This window comes from Hemiscyllium ocellatum, chromosome 44 (genome assembly GCF_020745735.1).
Source record: "Hemiscyllium ocellatum isolate sHemOce1 chromosome 44, sHemOce1.pat.X.cur, whole genome shotgun sequence".
Taxonomy (NCBI): Eukaryota; Metazoa; Chordata; class Chondrichthyes; order Orectolobiformes; family Hemiscylliidae; genus Hemiscyllium; species Hemiscyllium ocellatum.
This window is the reverse complement of record NC_083444.1, coordinates 12926684-12939047: the sequence shown is the minus strand read 5'-3', so window position 1 is coordinate 12939047 and position 12364 is coordinate 12926684. Positions and strand designations below refer to the sequence as shown.

The following is a 12364-nucleotide window of genomic DNA, read 5'->3' as shown; positions in this document are numbered from 1 at the left end:
AAAACTTATCTATGTCAGCATTAAATATACTCAATGACGTTGTCTCCACAGCCTTGTGTAGCAGTGAATTCCATAGATTCCCCACTCTCTGGCTGAAGAAGTTTCTCCTTACCTCCATTCTAAAAGCTCTTCCCACTACTCTAAAGCTATGCCCTACTGTCCTGTCTCTCCTACATCTTCCCAACATCCAGTCTGTCCAAACCATTCAGTATTCTGGAAGTGTCAGTTAGATTTCCCGGCATGGTTCTAAACTCCATTGAATATAGAACCAGAGACCTCAAAAGTTCCTCACATGTTAAGCTTTTCATTCCTGGAACCATTCTCATGAATCCCCCCTGAACACGCTCCAGGGCCAATACATCCTTCCTGAGGTGTGGGGCACAAAACTGCACACAATACTCCAAATGTGGCCAGACCAGAGCCTCATAAAGCCTCAGAAGAACATCCCTCCTCTCAATATGAATGCCATAATTGCATTTGCTTTCCTAACTCCTGACTTAACCTGCAAGGTTGCCTTGAAGGAATCCTGGTTTAGAACTCCCAAGTCTCTTTGCACTTAGACTTCTGAATTTTCTCCCCAATGAGAAAATAGTCCATGCCTCTATTCTTCCGAGCAAATCCATCTGCCAGCCCTGAGTATAAACAGCAGCTTGGTGCCAGTTCATCTACACAGTGGTTAGCACTGCTGTCTCACAGCGACTGAGACCCGGGTTCAGTTCCTAACTCAGGCGACTGACTGTGTGGAGTTTGCACGTTCTCCCCGTGTCTGCGTGGGTTTCCTCCGGGTGCTCCGGTTTCCTCCCACAGTCCAAAGATGTGCGGGTCAGGTGAATTGGCCATGCTAAATTGCCCGTAGTGTTAGGTAAGGGGTAAATGTAGGGGTATGGGTGGGTTGCGCTTCGGCGGGTCGGTGTGGACTTGTTGGGCCGAAGGGCCTGTTTCCACACTGTAAGTAATCTAATCTAAAAAAAATCTAATCTACACTATCTTTAGAACATTATTTAAGTTGCATTATTGTTCAGGTCTATTCTCAGCAGCAAACACCTGCTTTAGTTCTCTGCTATCAAAGCAAGCTGCTTTTTAATATCCAACCCGAAAATTCAAATCACAGTGTCAAATCTAGTAATTGTTTTTTTGAAAATGAATGTCTGTACAGATGCTAACACAAAGGCTATTTAGCCCATCAAGTCAGTCTCCTATTCAATGAAATTATTGCTGATTTGATAATGCTCAACTCTACTTTCCTGCCTTGTCCCAATAACCAATATTTTCTTTAAATTGCATGGCTGTGAAGCTGTTAGAAGTTCCACACATAGCTGTTGGTGTGCCAAGGCTGTATCTTCTCATGTTGGATTCAAAACCATTTATTATTTTTAAAGATCTTTATAATCATTTTTATATTGGCAATATAAAAACCTTAATTGTTTTCCTTGTCTCCCCCGCAGACATTTCTTTTCAACTGATAATTTGAAAAATTAATCCAAAAATGTCAATGCTTTTGCAAATAGTTAACACAAAAAAAAAGAAACCAAACAAGGGACTCTTGAAAAGTGCTTCTTTAAGCAACTTGCCAGGAGACTCACTTGAGCCAAAAATATTTGAGTTAAGAAATATCACATTTTTTAAAAAAAATTTAGGGTATGGAAAAGTCAAAGCTGTTGAAATTTCCAAAGATGTCACCAGACATGTTTGACACCCTATACTAGAATAAGTTTCCAAAGGTTTGGCTGAAGAGATTTAGTTTCAGGAGCATCTTAAAAGTGGAGACAGATCCAGTGGACATTCAATCCCTCTACACCTCCACCTGCCATGACTAGGGTTTCCAAGCCCACTGTTTCTTCCTCTCCTGATGTCCCCTTCCACTGACACTCTCATTCGTTTGGTTGAACTGATTCTCACCCTTAACAATTTCTCCTTCGAATCCTCCTATTTCCTCAAGATGAAAGGGGTAGCCATGGGCACCCGCATGAGGCCCAGCTATGCCTGTCTCTTTTTTGGCTAAGTAGAACAGTCCATCTTCCATAGTTACACCGGCATCACTCCCCACGTCTTCCTCCACTACATTGATAACTGCGTTGGTGCCACCTCTTGCTCCCACAAGGAGTTTGAGCAGTCCATCAACCTCAGGAACACATTCTACCCTGACCTTAAATTCATCTGGACCATCTCTGACACCTCCCTCCCCTTCCTGGACCACTCCATCTCCATCTCCATCAATGATGACCAACTCAACACTGACATTTTTTACAAACCTACTGACTCCCACAACTACCTGGATTACACCTCTTCCCACTCTACCTCCTGCAAAAATGCTGTCCCATATTTCCAGTTCCTCCACTTCCACTGTATCTACTCCGAGGAGAACCACAGAACACACCAGATGGCCTCCTTCTTTAAAGACCATAATTTCCCCTCCCACGTGGTTGAAGATGCTCACCAGTGCATCTCTTCCATGTCCCGCACCTCTGCCCTCAAACCCCACCCCTCCAATTGCAACAACGACAGAATCCGCCCAATGTCCTCACCTTCCACTCCACCAATCTCCACATAAACCATATCATCAGCTGATATTTCCACCACCTACAAATGGACTCCAGCACCGGGGATATATTTCCCTCCTCATCTCTATCCACTTTCCGCAAAGACCATTCCCTCCGTGACTACCTGGTCAGGTCCAAGCCCCGCAACAACCCACCCTCCCCTTTGGCACCTTCCCTTGCCACCACAGGAATTGTAAAACCTGTGCCCACAACTCCCCCCCCACCCCAATGATCTCCATCCAAGGCCCCAAAGGAGCCTTCCACATCCATCAAAGTTTGACCTGCACATCCACAAATGTCATTTATTGTATCCATTACTCCCGATGCGGTCTCCTTTACATTGGGGAGACTGGGCACCTTCTCACAGAGCGCTTTATAGAACATCTCCAGGATACCCTCACCAATCAACCCCACTGACCCGTGGACGAAAATTTCAACTCTCCCTCCCATTTTTCCAAGGACATGCTGGTCCTGTGCCTCCTCCACCGCCATTCCCTCACCACCCGACGCTTGGAGGAAGAATGCCTCATATTCCGCCTTGGAACACTTCAATCCTAGGGCATCAATGTGGACATCACCAGTTTCCTCATTTCCCCTGCCCACACCTTGCCCCCAGTTCCAACCTGCCAGCTCAGCATCAGCCTCATGACCTGTCCTACCTGATAATCTTCCCTTCCACCTATCCAGTCCACTCCCCTCTCCGACCTATCACCTTCAACCCCACCTCTACCCACCTATTGCACTCTTAGCAACCTTCTCCCCAGCCCCAACCCTCTCCCCCCACCAATTATCTCTCCACCCCGGAGGCTCCCAGCCTCATTCCTGATGAAGGGCTTTTGCCCGAAACATCAATTTTCCTGTGCCTCAGATGCTGCCTGACCTGCTGTGCTTTTCCAGCACCACTCTAATCTTGACTCTGATCTCCAGCATCTGCAGTCTTCACTTTCACCAAGATTCAGGAGGGAATTCAAGTGTGTGGGACCTAGCCAGCTATAAATATAGCCAGCAATGTTAACACCATAAGACCATAAGAAATAGGAGTGGAAGTCAGGCCATTCGGCCCATCGAGTCCACTCCACCATTCAATCATGGCTGATGAGCATTTCAACGCCACTTACCCTCACTGTCCCCATATCCCTTAATTCCTTGTGAGATTAAGAATTTATCAATCCCTGCCTTGAAGCCATTTAACGTCCTGGCTCCACTGCACTCTGTGACAATGAATTGCACAGGCCCACCACTCTCTGGCTGTAGGAATGTCTCCTCATTTCCATTCTAAATTGACCCCCTTTAAGTCTAATCCTGTGCCCATGAGTACCAGTGCCGCAGTCTGACAGAAACAAGTTCCCAACATCCACCCTTTCTAAGCCATGCAATATCTTGTCAGTTTCTATTAAATCTTCCCTCAAACTTCTAAACTCTAACGAATACAATCCAGGATCCTCAGCTGTTCATCATATGTTCGGCCTACCATTCCAGGGATCATCCGTGTGAATCTCTGCTGGACACGCTCCATTGCCAGTATGTCCTTCCTGAGGTGTGGGGCTCAAACTGGACACAGTATTCCAAATGGGCCTAACCAGAGCTTTACAAAGTCTCAGTAGCACATCACTGCTTTTACATTCCAACCCTCTTGAGATAAATGACCATGACTCAACCTGCAAGTTAACCTTTAGGGAATCCTATACTCGCACTCCCAGATCCATTTGTACTTTGGCTTTATGAATTTTCTCATAATTTGTTCATAAAATAGTCCATGCCTGTATTCATTTTTTCCAAAGTGCAAGACCTCGCACTTGCTCACATTGAATTTCATCAGCCATTTTCTGGACCACTCTACTAAACTGTCTAAATCTTTCTGCAGCCTCCCCACCTCCTCAGTACTACCTGCCTATCCACCTAACTTCTTATCATCGGCAAACTTCGCCAGAATGCCCCCAGTCCCTTCATCCAGATCATTAATATATAAAGTGAACGGCTGCGGCCCCAACACTGAACCCTGCGGAACACCACCTGTCACCAGTTGCCATTCTGAAAAAGAACCTTTTATCCGAACTCTCTGCCTTCTGTCAGACAGCAAATCCCCAATCCATTCACATAGCTCACCTCGAACACCATGGGCCCTCATCTTCCTCAGCAGCCTCCGTGAGGCACCTTATCAAAGGCTGTTTGGAAGTCTAGATAGATAACATCCACTCGCTTTCCCTGGTCTAACCTACTTGTTACCTCTTCAAAGAATTCTAACAGGTTTGTCAGGCATGACCTCCCCTTACTAAATCCATGCTCACTTGTTTTAATCCGACCCTGCACTTCCAAGAGTTTAGAAATCTCGTCCTTAATGATGGATTCTAGAATTTTACCTGCAACAGAGATTAGGTTAATTGGCCTATAATTTTCCATCTTTTGTCTTGATCCTTTCTTGAACAAAGGGGTTACAACAGCAATTTTCCAATCATCTGGGACTTTCACTGACTCCAGTGATGTTTGAAAGATCACAACCAACACCTCCACTATTTCCTCAGCTACATCCATCAGAACTCTAGAATGTAGCACACCCGGGCCAGAAAATGTATTAATTTTTGGCCCTTTTAGCTTTTCAAGTACTTTCTCCTTTGTAATGACCACCATACTCAACTCTGCCCCTTGACTCTCCTTAATTGTCGAAGTGAAACAGATCTTGCTCACAGCAAAGATATTGCGCTTGGACTCTGGATTTGATTTTTAATGAACAATGATATCAATGTTCGTTCTTTATAGACCTGATTTCTTTTTTTCTGTGTTCTACATGTTATTTTTGTTTAAGCAATGTCTTCCTACACCTGCATCACGTGTCATGTGGCTTTTGGTGATGCTGAGATTCAGAGGTCACACGATTGGCACAGATATAACCTGAAGCGTAAAGTCGCAGAAATGCCTCCGGTGACAGCTGAAAACTTCCAAGAACGTGTATTGGCCCTGAGATCAGCTGTAGAAGAGAAGAAAAAGGGGACTGCTACAGACTGCACATCTTGTGGTAAAAGATTCGCCACATTCAATGCCTATGAAAATCATTTAAAATCCAAGAAACACCAGGATGCAGAAAAGAAGTTCACGAGCATTGCAAGTAAACAGCTGGAAAGGCTGAATGTGAAAAATTTGGAGATGGGGGTAAGTGAGGATGGAATGGACAAAAATACCGTGAATATAGCCATTCAGCAGGCGGTAAAAGCTCAGCTGGCTCCCTCCACGAGGAAAAGGAACTGAAGACACTGAGTCACAAGTCACAGTTAGCAGCCAACAAAACAAGAAGCCTGACAAACCACCTCGGTTACTCTGGTTCGAACAGCAAGCTGCAAAATTGGACCAACTCGAGTCATGTGAGGAGGAAGTGACGATGGAGGATGAAGATGATGGTAAATAATGGCAAATCAACATCTTGTTTCTGGTTCAGTTTTAACAAGCGTCTAGAGAATATGTCCACTGCACTAACGTTTCCTCCTTTCACTTTTTAAGACAGATTCTAACTCCAAAGCACAAGGTAACTCATTTGGGCAAATCGCGAGTGCTTATTTCAACAGAGTGGAGAGTGCACCCTAACAAGCAGCATGTGATGTCTGTACGCTCATTCTACTTCAGGCCCTAATTAGTTTGTGCATTTTGGTAAAGTTGTAGTAATGCCTTACTGACAAAAGGTAATATTTGTGAACATCTGATACTTCTGCAGCCTCAATTATTTAAAATTTCTTTTATAAGAGTTGCAACTTGTATTTCCTCTAACAAAGGTGTTCTCAGTAATAAATCAATTCACTTCTGGGTATGTTAATTTTAATTTCATTGATTTATTGTCATGTGTGCTGAAGTACAGTGAAAAGCTTTGTTTATGAGCAGTGCAGGCAGATCATAGTAAGCAAGGATGTACAGATCAGAAAGGTTAAGACAGAGGCTTGCCGGTTGCATTGCACAGGGTGAGCACTAGGTAAGAGCGACGTTAGCAAGGCTAGCATTATTTCAAGTTAGGAACTCCATTCATCAGTCTAATGACGTCCAGGAAGAAGCCGTTCCTGAACCTGCTGGTGCGTGTGTTCAGGCTTCTGACTGACAGAAGAGGTTGTAGGAGGTTTGCACTGTACTCCTGGTCATATCAAGGACTTTGTTAAATTGATCTGATTTGTTTGACCGAGAAAATGTTGCCAACTCTGAATATATTCACATTTACACATTTGTACTGAGATTTATATCAAATAGAACACTGGTATATGTATTATAAATTTTAAAAGTGTTTTTGGTTTCAATATGCCTTTGGTTTCTGCTTTGCACTTTTTCTGCTAGGTGAATGGGAAGATGTGGATTCTATCTGTGATGAGGAGGAACATTTTAAAAACGACAGCCGAGCTGATAAGCTGACTGAAGACTCTCCACCTGGCAGTATTCAAATAACAGACTGCTTATTTTGTTCACATCATTCTCGATCTCTATTTAAAAATATTGATCATATGACAAAGACACACAAGTTCTTTTTATTCCTGACATTGAATATTTAGTGGAGCTGAAGGGTTTGATGAAGTACCTGGGTAAGTAAGAATGAAATGTACATTTTAACAATCTCTTAATGGTAAATTAATCGACCTAATTTTTGATAAGACTTAAAGAGTAAGATTTAAATCGGGTCTCTTCGAACAATTGTCTGATCTAAGTGTGACAATTAAAACTGGTCATGTCAACTGAAAGGGTGGTTGTCATGCTGCATTGAATCTTCATATACAGTGATCCAGACCTAGTGGAACAGGGATCTTTTGATCTTCTTTTAACCTCTAACAGTGTAACTAACATTCCTTTCCCATCTGTGTTGCTATGGAGAACTGCCAGGCAGAGCGAACATAAGAGAACACTCAACAAACTCATGGACTAAGCGTTGGCATTTTCTACAAGTGCAGGATTAATATTTGACATATAAACTGAGAATTTGGTGAAAATTAATCTGGCTGAATCTGATGACAATGGAACTTGAGTGAACAATGGGACTTTCCTCAATCTGATGGTTTCACTTTCATGTCACTGAGATGAGAGCAAACTGACTGTCAAAAGACAATAGGTGAAAGTGAGTACTGCTGATGCTGGAGATTAGAGTCAAGGTTAGAGTGGTGCTGCAAAAACACAGCAGGTCAGGCAGTTTTGAGGAGCAGGCAAGTTGACGTTTCGGGTAGGAGCCCTTTCCTGATGAAGGGTTCCTGCCCGAAACGTTGATTTTCCTGCTCCTCAGATGCCGCCTGATCTGCTGTGCTTTTCCAGCACTACTCGACTCTTGTCAAAAGACAATGCTTAAATGAATTTTCAACTCAGAAATGCTCAATTGTAGAGAATGTATTTTTAATTGTTTGGTTTCAAAACTTCTGTTTGAGATGCTAAAAGGTTATGGATGATGTTTATTTAGCATTATATAAATAGCTGCTTGTGATGTTTGCAATTTTATTTTTGCAGGAGAAAAGATTGGTCTGGGAAATGTTTGCCTGTGGTGCAATGAGAAAGGGCGGTCCTTTTAGTCGACTGAAGCTGTCCAAGCTCATATGGTTGACAGCAGCCATTGTAAGCTCTTCACAGATGGAGATGCTGCTCTTGAATTTGCAGACTTCTATGACTTTAGGTAACAAATTGTGTTTATCATAATTTGCATGTCTTTTGAAGGGAAATGATCCGACATTTGTTTGAAATTTGGGCACTATTTTGAAAGTGTTTAGCATTTGACACTTTAACCTAATGTTGGTCAAATTGCCTTTGGCCTCTCATCATTCACATTTTTCAATGCTTCCCTCAACGCCACTTACTTCAGCATTTGTTTATGGATTAAAACTCAAACACAAACTATCTAGCCCAGTGCTTTCCAAACTTTTACCATTTTGACAACATATCAAGACATGAAAATTGTTGTGACTTCTAGGCATTTCAGGAGGTGCTGGGAAGCTTGGGCCTGTTAGTGAGAGCACAGCTGTTACAACTTAAGTGGATCTTCATGATGGCCACTGCTACTCAAAACTTGGGACATCCGAATTTCAGTTTTTAGCATTTAGGATCATGGCCCCCATTTTGGGAAGCTCTGGGCTGACCTTAGGATAGGCATGCTTTCTCATCTGATTTGATGATCTCATCCCCAACCAATCCTTGACTATCATCCATTGTTTCCTCACCATGATTGCCCCATCCATGCACTTCTGAAAAGGGGAACAAACTTGGAGGATAGCTATAATTACTTTGATCACTTAACTCTGTAAAAGGCTCCCTTGACTATTCAGCAACCATCTGTAGGGCAGTCATAACTCTAGTTTCAAGTACTCCTTTGAAACCTCTGATTGCGTTTTGCCAAACAAAGTATCGGGCTCTTGAGAATTTCTTCTTTGGGGCCATTTGTTCAGCTGCTTTGGCAGATTCCTCGCTGCTTGTTGCTTCTTGTCATTGGTTTCTCCATCTCTGCACACAATGCTCTTTATGTGCCCGAACTAAAGTCTTATGCAGCTGCCACATGACTTGCCAAAATTTTGTAATCGATTCCATGACTGATGAAGACAAGCGATGCATTACGCCGCCTTTACCATCACTTCTGCTTGTGCTGCCACTTTTAGGAAGCTATGGACTTGCACCCCAAGATGTCTCTGTATATAGAACGCACAACAGTATAGTACTGGAACAGGCCATTCGGCCCATGATATAGTGCAGATCATGACTATGGACATGTAGAAGGGAATATTTAACTTAACCAGTTAAATTAATCCCTTCTACCTGTCCATAGTCAATATCCTTCCATTTCTCACTTAATCATGTGTTTTTCTAAAGGCACCTTAAACACCCTTTTTCAATCTGCCTCCACTACTATCCCTGACAGTGTGTTCCAGGCATCTACCACTCTGTTTTAAAGAAACGTCTTGCCCCTCATAGCTTCCTTGAAATTTTCCCCCTTACATGCTCTCTAGTCTTAGATGTTTCATCGCTAGGAAAAGATTGACTGTCAACACATTCTATGCCCCTCATAATTTTATAAACTTCTATCAGGTCTCCTCTCTGCCTCCATTGCTCCAGAGAAAGCAACCTGAGTTTGTCTAGCCTCTCTTTATAGCTCATACTCTCTAATCCAGGCAGCAGCCTGGCAAAACCTATCTGCACCCTCTCAAAAGCCTCCACATCATTCCTGTAGTGTGGTGACCAGAACTGAACACAATACTCAAAGTTTGGCTAAACCAAAATTGATAGAGCTACAATTTCATTTCCTTACTCTTGTATTTGATGCCACAACCAATAAAATGAAGCATGTATATGCCTTCTCTATCATCCTATCTACTAATGTGACTATTTTCAGGGAGCTATAGACTAGGACCCCACGATCCTTCTGTACATCATTGCTGTTAAGGGTCCTGCCCTTATACGTTCCCTTAACATTTGATCACTCAGTGTAACACCTTGTGTTTGCCTGGATTAAAGTCCATCTACCATTTCTCCGACCATGTCTGGAACTAATCTATATCCCACTATATCTTTTGACAACTCCCCCAATTTTTCTTTTATCTGCAAACTAACAAATCTATGTTTTCATCAAAGTCACTTATATAAAGCACAAACTGCAGAGGTCCCATTATAGATCCCTGCGGAACACGACTGGTCACGGACCTCCAACCTGAGAAATACCCTTCCCCTACTACCCTCTGCCTTTTGTAGGCAAGCCAATTCTGAATCCCCATGCAGTGGATCCAAGCATACATCTTAATCATCTCTGTGAGCCCACCATGAGGTACCTTGTCAAAAGCCTGACTAAAGTCCATGTAAACAACATATACCGCTCTACCCTTATCAGTCACCCTGTCATCTCCATAAACAAAATCATTCAAATTAGTAAGGTATGAACTGCCCCACACAAAGCCATGTTGAGCGCTCCTAATTAAGCCATACCTTTCCAAATGCATGTAAATCCTATCCTGTAGAATCCTCTGCAATAGCTTCCTGATCACTGGTCTATAATTTCCTGAATGATCCCTATTTCCCTTCTTGAACAGAGGAACAACATTAGCTACTTGTCAGTCCTCAGGTTAGAGCAGATACAAAGATCTTTGTATCTTTGGCAGGGCTTCTAAAAGTCCTGCCATTTGCTGTATGCTTTCCTCCTGCATTTGACCTCCCAAAATCTACGACATCCCATTGGTCCAGATTAAACCCCATCTACCATTTCTTTACCTACTTTCTAACCGGCATACATCCTGATGTATCGTTTGATAACTTTCCTTACTATCCACAACTCTACCAATTTTCATCGCAAACTTTCTGATTAGACCACCACATTTTTTCACCTAAATCCTCTGACTTTTTACAAACAGATCCCAACATTGATCCTTCCGGAACACCACTGGTCACAGACCTCCAGTCAGAAAAGAATTGTCCACAGCTGCCATCTGTCTTCTGTGACTAAACCACCTTTTCCCAACTTGCCAACTCACCATGGATTCCATGTGACGTAATCTTCTGGACCGACCTATCATGAGGGACCTTGTCAAACGCTTTGATCAAGTCAATGTGGGCAATATAATGACATCAAATTTGGGAGACAAGACTTATATACTTAATGCTGAAAAAGTGCAGCAGGTCAGGCAGCATCCAAGGAGCAGTAGAATCGACATTTCAGGCATGAGCCCTTCTTCAGGAATCCAGCATCTGTAGTCCTCACTTTCTCCTTATATACTTAATGGTAAGGTTCTGTGGAGTGTTGCTGAACAAAGAGACCTTGAAAGTGAAGTCACATGTAGATAAGCTAGTGAAGAAGGCATTTGGTATGCTTTCCTTTCTTCATCAGAGCATTGAGTATAGGAGTTGGAAATCATGTTGAAGCTGTACAGGATATTGGTGAGGCTACTTTTGGAATATTGTGTTCAGTTCTGCTCCCTCTGCTACAAGAAGGATATTGTGAAACTTGAAAGTGGCCAGAAAAGACTTACAAGGATATTGCCAGGTTTGGAGTATTTGAGCTATAGGGAGAGGCTATATTGGCTATTTTCTCTGGAACATCAGAGGCTGAGGCATGACCTTATAGAGATTTATAAACTCATGCGGGGCATCAATAGAGTAAGTAGACATGGTCCTATTCCTGGGATGGGGGTATTCCAAAACTAGAGGACATAGGTTTAAGGTTAGAGGGGAACATTTAAAAGGGAACTGAGGGGCAACTTTTTCATACAGGTGGTGGCACGTGTATGGAATGAGCTGCCAGAGGAAGTAGTGGAGGCTGGTACAATTACAACATTTAAAAGGCATATGGATGGGTATATGAATCGGAGGTGTTTGGAGGGATATGGGCCAAATGCTGGCAATTTGGACTAGGATTATCTCGGACGTCTGATCGGCATGGACAATTTGGACTGAGAGATCTGTTTCCATGTTGTATATCTCTATGACTCTAATGGAAGTCAATGGATTTTTACACATGTCATGTATTCTAATGTTATTTAATTATCTCCTATATTGGAACTTATCAAAAACCTTCTGAAAATCTGTGGGCATTGCAGGCAGAAATTACACCTTTGCTGCTTTGTTCAGATAATCCGCACACAAGGACAACTGGCAGGCTGTTAAAATATATTCCCATTCATACATTTGTATCAACCTTGCCCAGTTATTTTCTCAGTGCCAACAGCTTTTATAATTCATCATTAATTTCCAACTATTTACATTGTATCTTAAATTCATTATTCCCTACTTTCTCCTTCTGTCCCTTCTTAAACAGTAGGGTATACAGCTGCACCCTTTCAAATTGCAGACACTGTCCTCAAGTTTACGTATTGGCCACCAACACCATCCAGTACCACCATGCTCCC

General features: G+C 42.7%; 1 pseudogene; it reads left to right on the top strand.

The window, feature by feature from the left end:
- Positions 1–5345: 5345 nt before the first annotated feature.
- On the top strand, positions 5346–8164 carry LOC132835300 (cytoplasmic 60S subunit biogenesis factor ZNF622-like; annotated as a pseudogene).
- The last annotated feature ends 4200 nt before the right edge of the window (positions 8165–12364 follow it).